We start from the raw sequence: 20,722 nt of genomic DNA, 5'->3' as shown, positions 1-20,722 counted from the left end.
AAAGAGGCCAAGTTTCCAGCACCCAAACTCCAAAGCTCTTTCTAATATACACTTATTTTGTGCAGGAGAGCTAATTAACTGCACTAAATGAGTAGTTCAGGATTCACACGCCATCCAGAGTTGTATACCATCTGACTGACAGATGCCAGAATGCTGTCATCAGCATTTAAAACCCAGGGAGAGCTTTCTAGGCAATGACTGAATAAATGAAGATACAGCATTCTGTTTATGAGATACAGTGACTACTCTTCTGCTGCTGGCTAAGCTTAGTGTATCCCATACTCAGATTAACAGTCTTTATTATGGTCTCTGAAACAGTTCACACATGGAGATATTTCAAAAGACAATTTCAATGACTTTATATTCACCTGGCAAAGTATGATCATTTCCTTCAATGCTGAGGAACAAAAACCATAAACAAGGCACTAAAAAAGGGCTTGAAATTATATTTTAATTCTGATTTTAATATAATAAAATTTAAAAATAACAAGAATAAATCAATGTCATAGAATTCATCATTATCTAAGCTTAAACAAAATAATCTGAAAGTCTTTGCCTTTGTTCAACTGCAAGACAAAAAAATCTCAGTGGTTATACTGTATGACTCCATATATGAAATCCATACATAAATAAAAGTAAAATAAGTTCAAGATTATCCCTGAAGGTTCCATAGGAAAAAGCCCAAGATCACCTTCTCTGAACCTAGAGAACTTCTCTATATCACCAAATACCTGGAGTTGTGCCAACTAGGTAAATTTCTAATAAGCCTCAACATTTTTTAAATTATTTTAATTTGGGGAGTTCCTGTGGTGGCGCAGTGATTAACGAATCCGACTAGGAACCATGAGGTTGCAGGTTCGGTCCCTGCCCTTGCTCAGTGGGTTAACGATCCGGCGTTGCCGTGGGCTGTGGTGTAGGTTGCAGACGCGGCTCGGATTCTGTGTTGCTGTGGCTCTGGCGTAGGCCAGCAGCTACAGCTCTGATTCGACCCCTAGCCTAGGAACCTCCACATGCCGCGGGAGCGGCCCAAGAAATAGCAAAAAGACAAATAACAAAAAACAAAAACAAAAAACAACAAAAAAAATTATTTTAATTTGGAAAAGTTAAAAACAGGTAAAAGACAATGATCAAGTGATTTTTTTGTAACTATCAGGAGGTGTCACTTTGCACTGAATATAAGTATTAAAAATTGGAGAGGAGGGAGTTCCTGTTGTGGCTCAGCGGAAATAAACCTGACTAGTCTCCATAAGGATATGGGTTCAATCCCTGGCCTCGCTCAGTGGGCTAAGGATCCAGCATTGCCATGAGCTGTGATGTAGGTCACAGACATGGTTCAAATCCTGCGTTGCTATGGCTGTGGAACAGGCCAGGAGTTGTAGCTCTGATTCGAATCGGAATCTCCATATGCTGCAGGTGCAGCCCTTTAAAAACAAACAAACAAACAAAAAAACAAAAAACAAAAAACAAAACTGGAGTTCCAGATGTGGTGCAGTGGGTTAAAGATTCGGCAAGTAGGTCACAGCTATGGCTCCCAGGAACTTCCATACGCAGAGGCCATTAAAAAAAAAAAAAAAAAAAGTGGAAAATATTTTAAGGACTGAGATGATAAAAAGCAACCATATGTACACCAATAAGTTGATAATTTAATCATGAATTAAAATTATTAGATTACATTGGGGGAAGAGATTCTAGATTCATCCATATCAAGTATTCACACAACAACACAAATGACACTTGTCTTAATAGAGCTTTGACTTTCACAGAATTATTAAAGAAGATGAATGGAAATGAAAGTAGAGATATGAGAAGAAAGTTAGGGACATGGCATCATCTTTAAGAAGAGGGAGTGGAAGCTGAAGACAGTGGTGTAAGAGCATCTGTCTCCTGTTAGATCCTCTATCTTCTACTTCCCTTCCCCTTCCATCTCTGGGCCTCGGCTCACATCTACATGCACGCTAACATCTAACCCAAAGGCTTCTTACCACTAACTTGATAAGAATATAAAATACTTTTTTCTTCTTTAATTTTAAAAATTCTAAGTTAGTAATTTTAAAGCAATTTGGAGGCAACATTTCTTATTTCCAAAGCTAAATCCTCAATTGTCCTTTTAAAATCCCATCTTCTATAACTGTCCACAAAACATTCTTACCCAGATGCATTTTTTTATTTAAAAATAAATTGTAGTTACAAATAACATGCCTACTTTAATGCAAGGCTATACAATCAATTCTCAATTGTTCAGCACTAAGAAAGGCAATGGCAGAGGGTCTTACAATTAGGCAAACCTGAGTCCAAGTAAGATCCATTATTAGCTGCCTTAAGTTAATTAACCTCTCTACTCAGTTTTCAATGTTATAAAATAGAGATAATAATGCCTAAATCACAGACATATAAACATTAAAAAGATGTGGTCATGCTCTAGATGTAACAGTTACTAAAATCAAAGTTCTCACCACACATCAAAATGAAATCGTCTCCATCAGCGCACATCTCTAATTACCTAGTGTGAGTTTGGGCATGTAAATTTAAATCTTACGATTCAAACAAACATATTAGAAAACACACTAGAAAGGAAAATGCACTGCAAAATCCAAATAACAAAGTATTACAAAGTCACATCCAAACACTAACACCTTAAATCAATTCTGTGCCACTGGTTTTCAAACTCTTCTGAGCAATACTACCTTCCTATTTATTATACAAAATTGTAGACAGCATCCTAATCTATTTTTAAAATGAAAGATCAGATTGTCCAGGCTGGAGTGAAGGCTATTTCTACTCAGATGGCCTCACAGTCCTGCACACTGCACAAAGTCGCAGAACTCTTCAGACCCCTACCTGAGAACTGCTTACTCTGTGCCAATCAAATCTGTCTGCATGATGTCCCATACAGAAAATGGACACACTCACTTTGCGTCTTTCCTGCCTTCTCTACAAAATACTGGCTCTTCCTCCTTTTTGTCTACTTCATTCCTCAAAGAAAATCAAGACTGTTCCCATAGGTTTCAAAGGATACATTCTAGGACAATACCTTTCTTTGAGCTTGGAATACTCTCACTCTCTGAACCCTCAGGACAGCAGCTTGCTTGATATTATTCAACCTGCGGCATTTCTGTATTCTCTGCATACCTAATACCACTCATGAGAACAAGGTATGTGTCAACATCTGAACAGCCCTGAAGAGGGCCACTTTTTTTGTACATATAGTAGGCACTGAGGGAGGGTGCCTTGAAAAAGTGGGAAAAAGTTATTTTAGTTGTACACTGTTTGGGATTATCTAATAAGGTACTGCTAGTTTCACATACCTCCAAAATAGACTCTCAATGACCTAGATAAATCACTATCAGTAGAGCCTAAGACTAATCAGGCAATCAGGACTTTTTAAACTACCACAAAATTTTTTAAATTGGAACTTACAGATTAAAATTACACACAAACCACACCATACACACACATACACAACTTATTTCTAATGGAGAGAGGTTAATTTTTTTTTTTTTTTTTTTTTTTTTTTTTTTTTTTTTTTTTTTTTTTTGCTTTATAGGGCCATATCTGCGGCATACAGAGGTTCCCAGGCTGGGGGTTCAATAGGAGCTACAGCTGCTGGCCTACACCACAATCACAGCAACACGGGATCCGAGCCACATCTACCTACACTACATCTCACAGCAATGCCAGATCCTTGACCCACTGAGCGAAGCCAGGGATCGAACCCGCAACCTCTTGGTTCCTAGTTGGATCTGCTTCTATTGCGCCACAATGGGAACTCCAAGAGAGGTTAATTTGATTAAACTTTTCTGCTCTTAAAACCTTCGGAATTTTGGAGCCACAGATGTCTGGAGCATAACCACTTGGGGAAGAAAGCATGATTGAAAAAGCAAGAGGCTCTAAAAACAGCTAAGTCAAGTCTTAGTCTGAAAACGGCATTCCCAGGGTCTCATTAATACTCAGCTTGTCTAACAGAGGGCTGCTCTGGCCACAGTAAACAAGGAAGACTGCTTAAACACACAACAAAGCAACTGAGCCATCTATGGTACTAAGCTGCCAAAAGAGCAGATTCCTTATAGCTCTTCCATCTGACATTCCTTTAGCACTAAGACTCTTCACACCAGTACACAGTAAATCTCTGCTCTATACAGTACTTCTCCACTCTATACAGTACCACTCAGTTATAAACAGTGTGAGGACAGGGGCCACATAAATTCTGCCCATTGTTAAACCCCTTGCATCTAGCACAATGTATGGCAGAAAGCAGGCTCCTTTAAAGAGACAGTGGTGGGACTCTCTATATATGTACACATATATGCTGAGTATATTAAACGGATGGTAAGAATAAAGAAAAGGATTTTCACTCTCACCATCACAATGTCATATTGATTTTTTTTTACAATACAGCCTGAAGATACAGTTTTAAAATGTTAAATACATTACATTAATAAATGCCCCAAAAGGCAGGATTACATGTAGAACATTTAATAGTATTTATGATCAAATCTGAGCATTCCTTATAGTTTTTAAGAACCTAAAGAAATACAATTGCAATATAGTAGAATCTCCCTCTGCATTCGACAGCACATCAAAAAATCTGTCCCAACAGGCCTAATATTGCATGGTCAGCGAAGAGGAAAAGTGAAAGGAGTCTTCTACTTTGCTGCTTCCCTGAAAAGGGAATCACATTAGGCCATTAAGTAGTCAGATACATTATTTTATTGCTTGCAAAAACCCTTGGGTAATAAAGAATGAGTACAAATTGCCACAGGCAGTTTTGGAGGAAAAACAGAACCGTGCAAAACAATGACATCTGCTCTATGCAGCACTGGACAACTGCAGTAAAGAAAACAGTGCATCAGTTGTAGCTTTTCTGCTCAAGTAGAGCACACGGCCATATGTGAGAAGGAGCTATATAAGCACATAATTTTGCAGAATCTGGCTATACATGGATAAGGAAGAGAAAGGTAAGAGGAAAAGAAAAGGCATTTTGGAGAAAGTGACCACAAGTCAGATTGAGTCACACACATATATTTCCATTCTCTAATAAATAAGACTATCATGGGTAGCTACCATGAACAAAAGCACATGACCCTTGTAAGCATAAGTAAAAAAAGGTAAATACTTTTAATTGGGGGGAACACCAGTATTTTTCCATGAAAATACTGAGACATAAAAATAAAGATGGATACGTATTTATCATGGTCTATAATCTAAGAAAACAACTTAATTTCTAGGCAAAGAAAACCAATGTTTCCATGATTCAGAGAATAAAATTGGACTCATTTTTAACCTTGTTTGAAAGATGTTATAAAATATATTTTCTTCTAAAGACCACAGCTTTACTTTAACCTCTTTATTGTGCTGTTTTGAAGTACTGTATGAGACCTTTACATACAACCGTACTGTTACCTTTTTAGAAAAAATTTTAAGAACGCTTCAATACTATGGTTACAAACAATGAGAGCTTTACTTTTAATTACACAGAGAATCTCATTACAAAACCATATAAAATTTTCATCTGTATTAAAACACAGAAAGCAGAGTTTCCTTTGTAGTTTGGTGGTAACGAGCTGGATTAGTATCCATGAGGATGCGGGTTTGATCCCTGGCCCTGTTCAGTGGGTTAAAGATCCAGGATTGCTGTGAGCTGTGGAATAAGTAGGTTGCAGATGTGGCTCGGATCTGGTATTGATGTTGCTGTGTGTAGGCCAGCGGCTGTAGCTCTGATTGGACTCCTGGCTGGGAACTTCCATATGCCACGGGTACGGCCCTAAAAAAGGGGGAAAAAAAAAAACATAGAAAACTCTTTATTTATGAATTTTCAACTTTCAAATTTTCATTGTAAGAAAGAAAAATCTCTAGAGCAAAAGAATCAACTCTACCAGCTACCAACAGATGGCGCAGGTGGTCACACGCGGCCACTCCAATATCTGGAGTTTTAATAAGATGACTGGTTCTATCGTGTTTAACAAACACAAAAGCAGTAAAAATAAAAAATGCGTAGTCAACAGAAATAAAATCCTAGATCATTTTAAAAAGTGATGAGAAAATGATGAATAACAGTGGGAATAACTGTAGAGAATACAAAGTGAGCCCTGTAATGCTGGAAACGATAATCAACAAGAGATGAGGGAAAGGTATAAGATGAAAAAACACAGTATAAAGAATGGCATTAGTGTTTGAATGCTCACTGGCTAAATAATAATAATTCAGAAGAATTCAGATGACAAACAGACAAAATGTTCAGAGGAAGAATTTCAAGGAATGGGTCTAAAGCCAAATGAAATCTACAAAACACTGAAATGGGCACTACAAAACAAAACTCTCTGTAATACCTATGTTGATCACCTGATGGGAGTTTACCTGCCTCAACAATCCTAAAATGGTCCACACTAGAATGCCTTGGGAAAAGACACTTGGATGGCACCTATATTGGCAAGAGCATACCTGGTAAGATGATGGGAAATTTAAAAATTCTAAGCAGGGGAGATAAAATTTGAAAAAATTTTGATTACATACTCTTAATCAAGTAAATAATAAATAAGCACCTATCCCTAATATGTATCTATTTGTTTACTCTCTAATTTTCTACATGTTAACTCTATTATTTCATTGAATTTAAGAAACGATAAATTGTAGACACTGCCATTTTATTAACCACCAAGGAATAAAAAACAATGTATTTTGTAATTTCTAATACAAACACAAAGTAGGAATCTTTAATAGAAAGAAAAAAAAGACACAAAGTAAGATTTTTATTTGAGTACTTTAACAGACTCTCTTTATACACAAGTTTGGAGAACCCTATCAAAATATAGGATGAATGAAGGTTACTGCAAGAAGATTACTTTTTTCTTGCACATTTTTAATTAAAGTATAGCTGATTCATATTGTTGTGCTAATTAGAAGAGGATTTTTTTTAAACTAATTACCTCAGTAGTGCAAGTACCAAATCCTAACCACTAGACCTCCAGGGAGCTCCCTAGAAGATGATGTTAAATCTCGATAAATGATTACAAAATAAAGAAGTAGATGCTTTATCTCCTCTATTATATTTATTACACATTACTTGAACATAGTCTGTGATGAACTCAACAAGTAAGAAGGAGAAAAAGCACACAACAAATATTTTTCATGCATTACCCCTCCTTTAAACCTCTTCATTAGAGTAATATAACCATAGGAGTAAAGAACACAAATTTTAGAGCAGAAATCTGAATCTGTAGCATGACTATCTACGCCACTCATTATGAAAAAACACTATGGACACTTCAGTGTTCTCACCTATAAAATGAAGATAACAGTTCTTACATTATAGGATTAAAATGAAGGATTAAGTGAGTAAATGAACACAAAGCTTTTAGCAAATTCTCAGAACACAGACTCAAATGGCAACACAGGGATCATTCATGAATGAATTTCATTTTCTAAATTACTTTAGACTATCTGAGGGATTAGATGGAAAGATATTTGAAAGTATTTGACTTAAAATCAGTCTTATTCACCAAGACCGTGTTCAACTATCACTCTCACAAACACAAATACGGAACGGACCCTTAAAACAAAATTCATTTTTGCCTATCAATTTGAGGGAAGATCAAATAAGGGAACTTCACCAAAAATTATATACTGCCCCCTTATGTGATATGTGGATAAGGGTGGTGGGGTGCTTTGTTAATCTAGCACTGGGGAGTTTTCTGGGCCTCAGATGTGTCTGACAGCTCACACAGCAAGTACACTGTTGACAACACAAAGCCAGAAGAATCCCCAAAACATCAAGGCTCATTTTATAGGACACAGTCTTAACACGCCCTTTTAAAAAAATAGCAGTTTAAGAATTTATTGATAGTCTGTTCTGCAAGACTATATTCTACTGATTACCGCTTTTCAAACACTAACACTTTTCAAATATAAACAGTCCTGAAATATGGTTTAGAATTTCTAAAACATCCAACTAAAGAATTCCTCCTTGGCATAAACCCAAATGTGGATAGGAAAATATTGACAATGCTGTGGCAAAGAGGACAGTAGAATCACTGGCCTATAAATTTGTTTCCTGACCCCTGCTGCCTGTTTATTGCCTCAGGATTGACAATAGCTTTACTCAAGAAATCTGAATTCTAATGTACTACCCTGAACTGACTACCCACATATGCTTTTCAGAGTGTCAGTGTTTTGGATTTTAACTCTATATTTTAAGTACACTCAGTCTCTGCTCTCTAGGGAACTGTTAGGATTTTAATCTAAAGCAATACTTGTCTATTACTGTTGTGCACAACCATATGCTAGCGATGGCATCACCTTTTATGTACTCATGGTGACCCACATAAAAAAGCATATGCTGGAGTTTCTGCAATCTGGTGTTGCCAGAGCTTCCTTGGCTTGCAGCTGCAGCTCAGACTTGATCTCTGGCCTGGGAACTTCCATATGCTGTGGGTGTGGCAATATAATAATAATAATAATAAATAAAAGAACATATGTTGGAATTCCTGCTGTGGCACAATGAGATCAAGGGTGTCTCTGCAGCTGCAGGGATGGAGATTCAATCCCTTGGCTAGCACAGTGAGTTAAGGATCTGGTATTGCCGCAGCTGTGGCATAGGTCACAACTCTGGCTCAGATGCAATCCCTGGCCTGGGAACTCCATATACTGTGGGGGTTGCCAAAAAACAAGGGGGAAAAAAAAAAAAGAGTATATCTTTCCAAGGTATAAAAATCTAATGAGGGAAGAAAAGGCAGGGCCCCAATTTGAGATTAACAACCTGAGAGCTCTGGTTATAACATGGGAAATAAAATGGACACAAGAGCCAAGGTACTCAAAAGAATGCAGCACTAATGCAATGACCCAGTCCAAAAAAATAATAAAGGTGCTGCTTCCCAAAAGTGACTGAGAAAAACTCAAAGCCCAAGGAATACAGAGGCTCTATCTCATCTGAAGAGTTGATATCTTATCCCCCAGCAGTTCAAAAGGTAGATGCTTCTTATAAGCCAGAAATTTAGTGGTAGAAATGGAAAATAATGCCAAAGGAATCCTGAACATCCCTATTAAAGTTGATACTTGGAACCAAGATTTGTTGGCCAAACTCATCATTTTTCGTTTAGAACAATCCCAGCATTTGTCTTTTTTTTTTCTAAATGATGATGCCTAGCCTAGATTCCTTCACTGTTCCAAGTCCTGACCAGTTTTTTTAATTGGTGTGGGTTCCCAAAACAACATGTTGAACTGCCTGACCCACATTCTTGTCCAAGCTACAGAGTCTCAAGACCTATCAGAACCTATCCAAGTCCAGAGCAATGAGGTATGAGCAGAGTTATGGGAAAGCAGAAGGTATGAAAGCAGGCTCAAAGTCTAGCCTCCTTTAAACTGCTAGCTAACTTTGAGTAGGTTGCTTAACCTTATTGCACATTAGGTTTTACATCCATAAACTGAGGGTAATTATTACCTAATAAGATTACCATGATTAAATAATCTGAGAAAAATGCTTAGAAAAGTAATACTACTACTTTAATTAATAAATGTTAAGATATTATTTCATTTACATAAAAGGCTAACCAGAAAGAAATACTCACGAGTATCATTTGTTCCTTATTTAACCAGCATTACAAAAGAAATAAAAACTAGTTAACATCAATTATGCTTCAATACAGCTGGAAAAATTTTTGAAGAAATAAAAAACTGTCAGAGGACCAGTCATTAAAACATCCATCTACCTATCATCCACTTACTGAAATCCTACAGACTGGGCACTGTGCTCAACACATTAGTTTTTAGTCAAGTATCAATCAAATATCAGTCAAGTTAGGGTGGGGGAGAAATAGGGTAACTTTATATGGCCATAAAAAAATAATTGTAAGAATCTATCACCTCTTGCTATCCTTGGTTCATAGACTTCAAAGAATCAGTGCCAGAGGTCATTTTGTCCCACACCTTCATTTTACAAAGAAATTGGTACCCAGAAAGAAGATCTGTATAGAACCTTTACCATTTTTAACGAGTTATTTTACGTTAATGTAAGCATCGTGTACATTTGGTATTCCTGATCACTTAGAAGCACATTTTAGATATTATCTAAGAAATCTCAATAGTGAAAATATAAATTCATATTGAAAAAGTATTTTTGCTTGGCTATTGAAAATTGGAGGTAGGTTTTTGTTATTGACTAAATATAAATTATGCAACTAGAAACATTATGAAAAAAAGCTTTTTCCATAATACCATATGTCAAAAATGGTATTACAAGATGAAAAAAATAACATGAATTTTACAGATCTCATTTTGTGTACTATATCACTATTTAGAAAGACTGGACCCTTCTAACATTTTTTTTTAAACAGACTAACAATAAATAATTGTTATTTATCCTTAAATGTCACTAGCCTTGGTTTTGTCCATTTATTTTTATTTTTATTTTTGCTTCTTCAATAGATGTGTAGGTATCCTTCCCATTTGTTTTCATCTGCATTTAAGAAACAGGATGAATGAACAAAACACTTTTCTTATAAAGTCTGGTGTAAAGATTACTGTAAAACCTGAATGAAATTGAGTCTTTTCTTCATAAATAATGCCTGTTTTTATTGATCAACCATGAGCACAGAGGAGAAGGGTCTAATTAATATGTTCATTTTTAGTATTTTCTGGGACTTATACTTGACATATTTATCATGATCAGACTATTGCTTTTCTTTAGTACTGCTTGTTTTCAAGTACTTTTTGAAAAATCTTAATGAAACCACCAAAAGATAGATAAATCATCATTGATTGCTTCAATAGGATTTTTTTAAGGCCTTATTTTATTTTTGCTTTTTAGGGCCACACTTGCAGCATATGGAGGTTCCCAGGCTAGGAGTCAAATCAGAGCTACAGTCGGCTGCTTACACCACAGCCACAGCAACGTGGGATCCAAGCCACATCTTCGACCTACACCACAGCTCACGGTAATGTCAGATCCCTAACCCACTGATCAAGGCCAGGGATCAAACATGCATCCTCATAGATACTAGTAGGATTCCTTTCTGCTGCACCACAGTAGGAACTCCTTAAGGCCTTAAAGTATAACCAAGATAAATAAATTTTACTGGAGTATATACCTTTGATGAGGATGTTTCATTCCACACTTGACTTCAGTGCATATATTCTAAATATATATTCTAAATTATCAGTTTCATGCTTTTTCCATTTTAACACATACTTTTCTCAGATTATTATAATGTTTCCTTTCCAAATAATTTTATTTCACCTTGACAGGGATTTTTTATATTCATATGTAGTTGACTCTATTCTAAACTATGTTATTTAACTTTTTTCCTTGGGGGTGGGGGGAGTGATGAATTTTAAGAATCATAAAATTTAAACAACTTTTATGTTTTTAATATCTTAGGAACAGGTAAGGTAATCCTACATATATCCTTTTTACTCATTAGAATCATGCCTAAGTATTTTTTCACACACACTTGACTATAATTATGATAAGTTTTATATAGCACAAGTACCCGCTCACTTTTGACATCATGTATTAAGAGCTAGACTAGATAAAATAATGTCTAAGTATATGGGCTATTATAAGACAGGCACTTCTAATCCCAACACACATTTTTGGAGTCTAACAGGCCAGAATTTAAATCCCCAATCCACATCACTAGCTGTGTGACTTTAAGCAAACCACATATCTCTCTGAGCTTTACTTTTCACATCTGTAAAATAATCATCTCTCCCTAGAGGTTATTATGAAGATTAAATGAAATGTTCATTTGACTAATAAGCAAACATATGTCTGGCAGTCTTCTAAGTGCCTTATAAATATTAACTCATTTAATTCTCATAATAATCCTATGATGTAGGGACAACAATTACCTTTTTCTTTTACAGATAAACTGGAAAAAAAGAGATTAAGTAACTTTTACCTGCCTAAGTTCACACCACTGGTAATTGGGAAAGCTAGATTTGAATCCAGGCAGTCTGACCTCAAACTCCAGAATCTTAAGCACCATATTAAGGTGTATGGCAAACTACTAAAAGCACTTGCCCGCACCAGACACCAGGCATAATGATAAGAATGACAATAAAACATACAGTAGCAGCCTAGCAAAGAAGCGAACAGTACCCCAGAGGCCCAAATACGTATGGCTGGGAGCTACAATTTTGACTAAGATGACATATAAAGCACAAATAAGTACTTCTGGATTAAACTTCTATAGTACAGAACTCCCTAAAAATACAAATGAATAATTCTGCTTTAGGAATTTAAAAAGAAATCACCAATGAACAATATTATAAATCATAAGGGTTAGGGTTAGGGCTTAGATTTTCTTAACATTGTGAAATGAATCTTATAAATAATATTTTAGTCCTATTAACACTTAGCAGTCAATTTCAGCTATAAAGAAGAGGTACTGGAGTGCTCATTGTGGCACAGCAAAAAAGAATCCAACTAGGAACCATGAGGTTGCAGGTTTGATCCCTGGCCTCGCTCAGTGGGTTAAGGATCTAGTGTTGCCGTAAGCTATATAGTGTAGGTCACAGACGAGGTTCGCATCCTGTGTTGCTGTGGCTGTGGCATAGCTCTGGCTCCAATTCAACTCCTAGCCTGGGAATCTCCATATGCCATGGGTGCAGCCCTAAAAAGCAAAATAAATAAATAAATAAAAATTAAAAACTGTTGCAATTCTCACTTAAAATAAAAAATTTAAAAATATAGGTATAACGTAGAGGTACTAATTTTTAAAAGAAAATACTCAAGTATACTTTATTACTATAAACATTCAGAAGAAAATTAAATGTATCATTTTATGTTTACTTTAAAAATGACCAGTATTCTAATTTACGATGCACTATACGTTCATTACAGAAAACTAAGAATACAGGGGTATGGAGAAGAAAGCAAGAATCACCAGTAATTCAGTATCATCATATATAGTTTGAGATATTTAATTTCCAGATGGTGACAGCTTCTTTCTTTCAATTCCGAAAACAGATGAAATTTCATGAACCAAAGTAATTATTTGTCAAGGTGCTTCAAGAAAGAAATGTTCTTCAATTAGGGGAAAAACATTAATTCCATTTACACTGTTTTAAATAATAAATGCTTTCTCCACTTTTTATGCTCATGTAAACTAAGTTCAGTTAACAGACATGACTGACTGAATCCAACTAAAATGTTTTTTAAAACAATTTAAACTAATTTTGATGAGAGTTAAATGCTTAGAAACTGATTACTAATTAATGACAAACATTAGAATTAAAATTCATTCTCTTCTATAGTACAAATAGGGCCAAATCACTCAATTGGTATCACTCAAGCATAACTTGTTTTAGCTTGGTTCCAGATACGCTAACAAATTGAAAGAGAAAAGTAACTTGTGTTCTTCTAGAGTACCCTATAAAAAAGAATTTTTAGGCAAAATCAATACTATTTAGATGAATACCTATTTGAAAGGCATTTACACTTTCAGTGTATTAACATCAATAGTCTTCAGAGGGTGACCTTCAAATTCAAAGCCCTGTATCAACGAACAAAGGGCAAGGAAAATAGTTATAAAAAACAATTAAGTAAATACTTTGCCCTTCTTCTCCGATACCTGCACAATGATAGTCTTAGGGAATCTTTCTGGGTTTTCTATCATAATAGAGGCTTATATAATATGACTTTGTCTTATTCTAATTTATAAGACAGGTAAGACTGTACTCTAATTTTCCAAACCAGGAACAAATTAAGACTTAAAATAAATGTTTAAAATAATCCTTTTAAATATCTTGTCATTTGAAATCTGTTAATCAAATCAGTGAGCTCAAATAAATCAGATTGGTAAAGGCATGGCTAATATTGTAGTAATTCAGTATTCACATCATTTTTGGGGAGTGACTCCTTACACTTCAGGAAATTTAACTTAAGAAAGTTTTCAGCCTCTATATCTTATTTCATTTAATGTTAATAACGCTAGCTCTGGTTTTTATTATATGCTCAAATACGTTTCTAAGCAAGTTGTTGATTTTCTATTTGAAGAATAAACAGGCTTGTCATTCTGCAGATATTCTTGTTAATCACCCTCTACGCCTTTTTTTAAAAAAAAAACTGTACTCTTTAAACACAAGAAATATTTTCATTATATTTCATATATAGTGAAACAAAGTGAGAATTCTTTAAACGAGTGAATTTTACAAAATTAGAGTTCCTTTAAATTTCACATATGTCGGAGTTACCGTAGTGGTGTAGTGGTTAATGAATCTGACTAGGAACCAAAAGGTTGCGGTTCGATCCCTGGCCTTGCTCAGTGGGTTAATGATCCGGCATTGCTGTGAGCTGTGGTGCAGGTCACAGACACGGCTCAGATCCCGAGTTGCTGTGGCTATGGCATAGGCCAGCAGCTACGGCTCCAATTAGACCCCTAGCCTGGGAACCTCCATTTGCCAAGGGAGCAGCCCTAGAAAAGGCAAAAAGACAACATAAATTATCATGTAACTGGTAGATAGATTCCAGCCAAATCTTGGCCAGTAAACATTATTTTACAAGGGCCATACTCTATATCCCTAGCACTACATTGCCACCAGCACCATCACTTAAATTCCAATCAGCCTTTGGCCCCACACCTCATACTCCTATTTCCAGCCGTATCCCTCTAGTATGAGGGGACTAGTGGGTTATAAATTAGTCCACTGAAGTATGCAGAACAGAGCTGTGATCTCAGTTTGTAATGGCAGAGAATGTTGCCTAACCAATTTTGGTTCCATTTTGCAACTTTGCACAATATAAATATTTCCCTTTACTGGGAACAAGCAACTAGAGGAAAAGGGTTAATAGGAAACCTGGCACTTGAGTGCACCAAACATTGCAGGGGGCACAAGCAGAGTCATACCTGCTGTTTTAGTCAGGAATAGACACCCAACATAACTGTTTTTGAGTCTGAAAAAAAAAAGAGCTTGATTCTCTGAGGACAGAAACAAATTGAAATTAAAATTATAGACATTTACTGTGGAAAGGTCCTAAAAAATGATCTCATCCAACCCCCTAATTTTCTTAACAAATTATAGAGAAAAATTAATTTCAATTATTTCAATCAAATATTCAAGTTTCTGCTAAATGGTGGGTATTAGTTCATGGATTACAATTTTTAAAGAGACTCTTTTAATACACACTTGAAACATTCCTGTTTATGATACACAGTTCACTTTTAAGCCTATAAAATGAATTGAGAGGCAGTCCAGATTAGTGGGAAGATCAGAAATCTAAAAGCTGGAACCACTTACTGGAATTAAATACTGTGGAGCTCTACACAAATCACTTAACCTCTCATTTGAAAAGCTAACTGTCCAACTCCAGAAACAAATCAGATTCTTTTGTTAAAAAGTAGTATTGGGAGTTCCCGTCGTGGCGCAGTGGTTAACGAATCCAACTAGGAACCATGAGGTTGCGGGTTCGGTCCCTGCCCTTGCTCAGTGGGTTAACGATCCGGCGTTGCCGTGAGCTGTGGTGTAGGTTGCAGACACGGCTCGGATCCCGAGTTGCTGTGGCTCTGGTGTAGGCCGGTGGCTACAGCTCCGATTCGACCCCTAGCCTGGGAACCTCCATATGCCGCGGGAGCGGCCCAAGAAATAGCAACAACAACAACAACAACAAAGAGAGACAAAAAGACAAAAAAAAAAAAAAGTAGTATTGAATAGTGTGAAAGTCCACACTTGGAAACTAGGAAACTGGAAATGTTTAACTTAATTTCATGGTAGATTAAAGAAAAATTACTAACACTGAGATACAGTATTAGAGTCTTCTGAATAAAATTCTGAAAGAATACACAGATCATTCATAGGGACTATCTCTTGTGAGTCTGGGAGCAAAAGAGGTGAAGAGGGAGTTTCTGTTGCCTTCAAAACTATCCGACTTTTTAAAACTATCTAAGGATGGAGTTCCCGTCATGGTGCAGTGGTTAAAGAATCCGACTAGGAACCATGAGGTTGCAGGATTGATTCCTTGCCTTGACCAGTGGGTTAAGGATCCAGCGTTGCCGTGAGCTGTGGTGTAGGTTGCAGACGCATCTCAGATCCTGAGTTGCTGTGGCTCTGGCGTAGGCTGGTGGCTACAGCTCCGATTAGATCCCTAGCCTGGGAACCTCCATGTGCCACGGGAAGCGGCCCTAGAAAAGACAAAAACAAAACAAAACAAAAATACTACCTAAGGGTGTTTATTACTTTTATAATTTTTTAAACCACCAATTTATTTTAACTGGTCTTAGGTTACTTTTCTTTCATTTAGTCATTAAATGCATCCATCAAACACTGAAAGAACAGCAGGAACTTAACAAAAGCAAGATAGAATGCAAAATAATTTCCCTATAATAAAAATAATATCCAAAAAAAATCTATCAGAGTTCTGGAAATGTCTAATTTACTGATGAAGACAAAGAGATAAAAGATAAACTTGGTAAAAACCCACAATCTATTACTGAGAAAGGTAAATAAATATATATACTCAGATCCTGACCTGAATATTTTATTCGAATACTTCCCAAGCATATGTCAGTAATTCCCTAAAAAAGTTACTATCAATCACATAAATTATAACTCTGCTAAGATTAGGATATTGTCTCTTGCTTCTTAACTGACTGACGGTCATACTTTTTGTCTCTAAATATTAACCCAATTATTGATCTCCTTAATAATGAAACTGGGAGTTCCTGTTGTGGTGCAGTGGAAACAAATCCGACTAGGATCCATGAGGATGCAGGTTCGATCCATGGATATACTCAGTGGATTAAGGATCCGGCGTTGCCGAGAGCTGATGCAGGTCGCAGACGCAGCTTAGATCCCACGTTGTTATGGCTGTGGTGTAGGCCAGCTGCTACATCTCCAATTTGACCCTTAGCTGGGGAACCTCCATATGCCACAGGTGCGGCCCTAAAAAAGCAAATAAATAAATAAATAATGCATCTGAATGCATGAAACTTCTTTGTAGCTTAATATTCATCCTATTATCAGAAAAAATAAGGTTTGTTATTGCATTGTCCTTCCTAGCTTCGTGTGACCAACAATAGGGTCATGTGATTATCAAAGCAGTTTTCCCAAAACTTATTAACATGCATCTATTGTACTTTTCTCCCATTTCACACCCCTTGAATAAAACACATCATTAAGTATTAAAACTTAAAGTCTTCTTAAGTACTTGAGCTATGCTCAATTTCTGAGTTTTGAAATTGTGCTCCTTTTCCTTACAACTCATCTAACAGATCAATGAATAAAAGAGCAGAAAGTAACATTTTTTTCCTCCATAATTCTAAATCTGTCTAAATGCCACAAATAAATTTTATTTTAAAATTTACTATTATGTACCAGTCACTGAATATTTAGACAAACCTTCAAGGGACAGAAACTCACTTCTCTTTACCCCTGATCTCCATCCCTTTGATCCAAGGATTCAAACTGATACCCGATTACTGGAAAGATTTTCAGTTTGACAGCTCTAGGGGAAGATGCAAACCAAGTACCACAAGGGAACTCTCAATGGGGCAGCTTCCAGCTTAGTCCCTTAGGGCAAATGCCCAGATCAATGCCCACGGCCAGGTACTTCTTTCTTCTTTCTCAATATTCATTTAAATTCCCTACTTGGGGCTTTATTGTGCAAGCAAGGTTCATTAAAGAAAAGCATGATTAAGAATCTCCTTCAAAAGGAGTTCCCATTGTGGCTCAGCAGTTAGCAAACCCAGCTAGCATCCATGAGGAGGAAGGTTCAATCCCTGGCCTCGATCAGTGGGTTAAGGATCCAGCATTGCCATGAATTGTGGTGTAGGTCTCAAACACAGCTTGGATCCTGCGTTGCTGTGGCTCTGGCATAGGCCAGCGGCTACAGCTCCGATTTGACCCCTGCCCTGGGAACTTCCAAGCACCACGGGGGGAGCCCTAAAAAGAAGAAAATGAAAAGAAAAAAGGAGAGGAAGAAGTTAACTTTTAAGGAGTTTCTGCTGTGGCACAACGGATTAAGAATCCAACTGCAGTGGCTCAGATCACTGCAGAGGCACGAGTTCAATCCCCAGCCCGGGAAAATGGGTTATATAATCCAGCATTATCACAACTGTGGAATAGGTCACATCTGTGACTTGGATTAAATCACTAGCCTGGGAAATTTCACGTAATGGATGTGACTATTTAAAAAAAAAAAAAAAAAAAAGTTAACTCTTCATATCCTCCACTGCTGTTAAGCTGTACTTTCTTTCTAGTAGCCAAGTCTTTTCATGAGACATCACTATGACATGTCTGTTACCACTATTTTTCCATGCCACGATTCAACCACAAGTCAACAATGCCTCACATTTGACAATATACCTATTTAACTTCATGAATCTTTCTTCTTCACAAGAACCCACATCATTACCTTCCAATTTTCACCTTTAAGGTTTAATATTTCCAAACTGAGACACTAGCTATATATATACTATATTATCTCTAACTACTTTATGAGTTTATGACTTACCTTCCTGATAATACTAAGTTCTTTGGCAGGACTCTGTCAAATTATTTTACTCATGTTCATCAAATAGCACAACGAAACCATTAAAACAAAAACAAAAAAACTATTGTTAGAAAACCTACTCAAAGACTATAGATAACAGAATGAACAAATCCTGAAATCATTAAATTTCCTATGTAGCCCTGTAATCATTAACATTATTAGTGAAGACAGCATGAAAAACAGAAAAACAGCAGCTGTGAAACTAGAAACACCTAGATTTGAATCCGCTACTTTCTAGCCATGTGGCTTCTCAGCCAGTCACTTAACCTATCTAGACAGCAAATTTCCTCTTAAGGACAGAGGTCAGCAAAATTAGGTATAAGGGCCAGTTCCATCCTGTCACCTATTTTTTTGTAAATAAAGTTTTATTGGAACAATCTATTTCCCATTTGCTTACATACTGTCTGTGGCTGCTTTCACAGTGCAATGTCAGACTCGATTAGTTTTGACAGAAACCATATGCTCTGTAAAGCTGAAAATATTTACTGGACTTTCACAGGAAAAGTTTACCTGCCCTGGCCTAAGAGTAAAATGTGGATGAACCACATCTTCACTGAAGGTTTTTTAAAGTATAGGAATGTAAAGCTCCAGTCCAGGCAGGTAGCAGGTCAAAACTATTTTCAAAATAACATGAAGGCATTATTTATCCTTTTTACTCTGATTTTTCACCAAGTGCACAGTGGAGTTTTCCAGAGGATACATGGTGTGTGATATCACAACTGACAACAAGCAGAAGCAGACACAAGCATACAGCTGTTTTCCCTTAGGCCAGACTTTTTTTTTTCTTAGGCCAGAGATTTGCAAAAACAGTGCCTCTCTTCTAAATATTTTTTCTTTTAGAAAAAAACAATTATTTGTGTAACATATAATGGGTTTGTTACTGTTATTTGTAAAAAGTCATAAATATTTTAACTTTTCTCAGTTTTAATTCTTCCCCCCCGCCCTCGCCTTTTTAGGGCTGCCTTGTGGCATATAGAAGTTCCCAGGCTAGGGGTCAAATCTTAGCTGCGGCTGCTGGCCTATACCACAGCCACAGCAACTTCATATCTGTGACCTATGTTGCAGCTTGTGGCAACACCAATCCTTAACCCACTGAATGAGGCCAGGGATCAAATCTGCATCCTCATGGAAACTAGTTGGATTCTTAACCTGATAAGCCACAACGGAAACTCCCTCAGTTTTATTTTATATTTCTTTTGTCTTTTTAGGGCCGCACCCATGACATATGGATGTTCCCGGGCTAGGGGTTGAATCAGAGCTGTAGCTGCCAACCTACACCAGAGCCACAGCAACGTGGGTTCTGAGCAGCATCTGAGACCTACACCACAGCTTACGGTAACACCAGATCCTTAACCCACTGAGCAAGGCCAGGGATTGAACATGCACCCTCGCAGTTGGGTTTGTTACCACTGAGCCATGATGGTAACTTCCTCCCTCAGTTTTAAATCTTTGAGTAGATATTGACAAGTACAATAATAATGGGTGCTCAATGATTATAGGAGTTTTGAGACCAAAAAGGTCAAGAATCTGCTATACTACCACTCTTGTGCATCACAGTGACATAATTAACTGACTTAATAGAATAGTCTATACACTCAGCAGGGTTTAGACAAACCCAGAGTAGTTTTAACAATTAGTGGACATTAACAGGACAATCAATGACACCACCACCACCTTCACACAAGTAGTTAAAGAAGGAAAAATTGACAATTCTAACTAGAAGCTCATCAAGGGGAGTTCCATTGCAGAGCAACAGGTTAAGGATCTGGTATTGCTACTGCAGTGGCTCCGGTCATTGCTATGGTGCAGGTTTGATCCCTGGCCTGGGAACTTCCACATGCTGTGGCCGCAGCCAAAAACAACAAAAGAAACTTCTCAAGGGACTTTTACTTTTTTATTATTTTCATTTTTTTTGTCTTTTTGCCTTTTCTAGGGCCACTCCAGAGGCATATAGAGATTCCCAGGCTGGGGTCCAATCAGAGCTGTAGCTGTAGGCCTACTCCAGAGCCGCAGCAACGCGGGATCCAAGCTGCGTCTGCGACCTACACCACAGCTCACGGCAATGCCGGGTCCTTAACCCACTGAGCAAGGGCAAAGATCAAACCCGCAACCTCGTGGTTCCTAGTCAGATTCATTCACCAGTGAGCCACGATGGGAACTCCATCTCAAGGCACCTTTAAAGAAATGTATTCAAAACTTTGAAATAAGGCCAATGGAAGACAGTTTATTCCTTCAGTGTCA

At 37.0% G+C, this 20,722-nt stretch overlaps 1 protein-coding gene across 10 annotated transcripts in view; it reads right to left on the bottom strand.

Moving 5' to 3' along the window:
- The window catches only part of MED13L (mediator complex subunit 13L), a 324,733-nt gene that overhangs the window by 107,478 nt on the left and 196,533 nt on the right, over positions 1–20,722 (bottom strand). The gene's annotated exons all lie outside the window — the stretch shown is intronic.

This window comes from Sus scrofa, chromosome 14, assembly GCF_054392235.1.
Source record: "Sus scrofa isolate SSC_HxYL_T2T_F1_AM1 chromosome 14, Sscrofa_HxYL_maternal_Yorkshire_Landrace_v2.0, whole genome shotgun sequence".
NCBI lineage: Eukaryota > Metazoa > Chordata > Mammalia > Artiodactyla > Suidae > Sus > Sus scrofa.
This window is presented reverse-complemented; position numbering and strand designations above follow the sequence as displayed.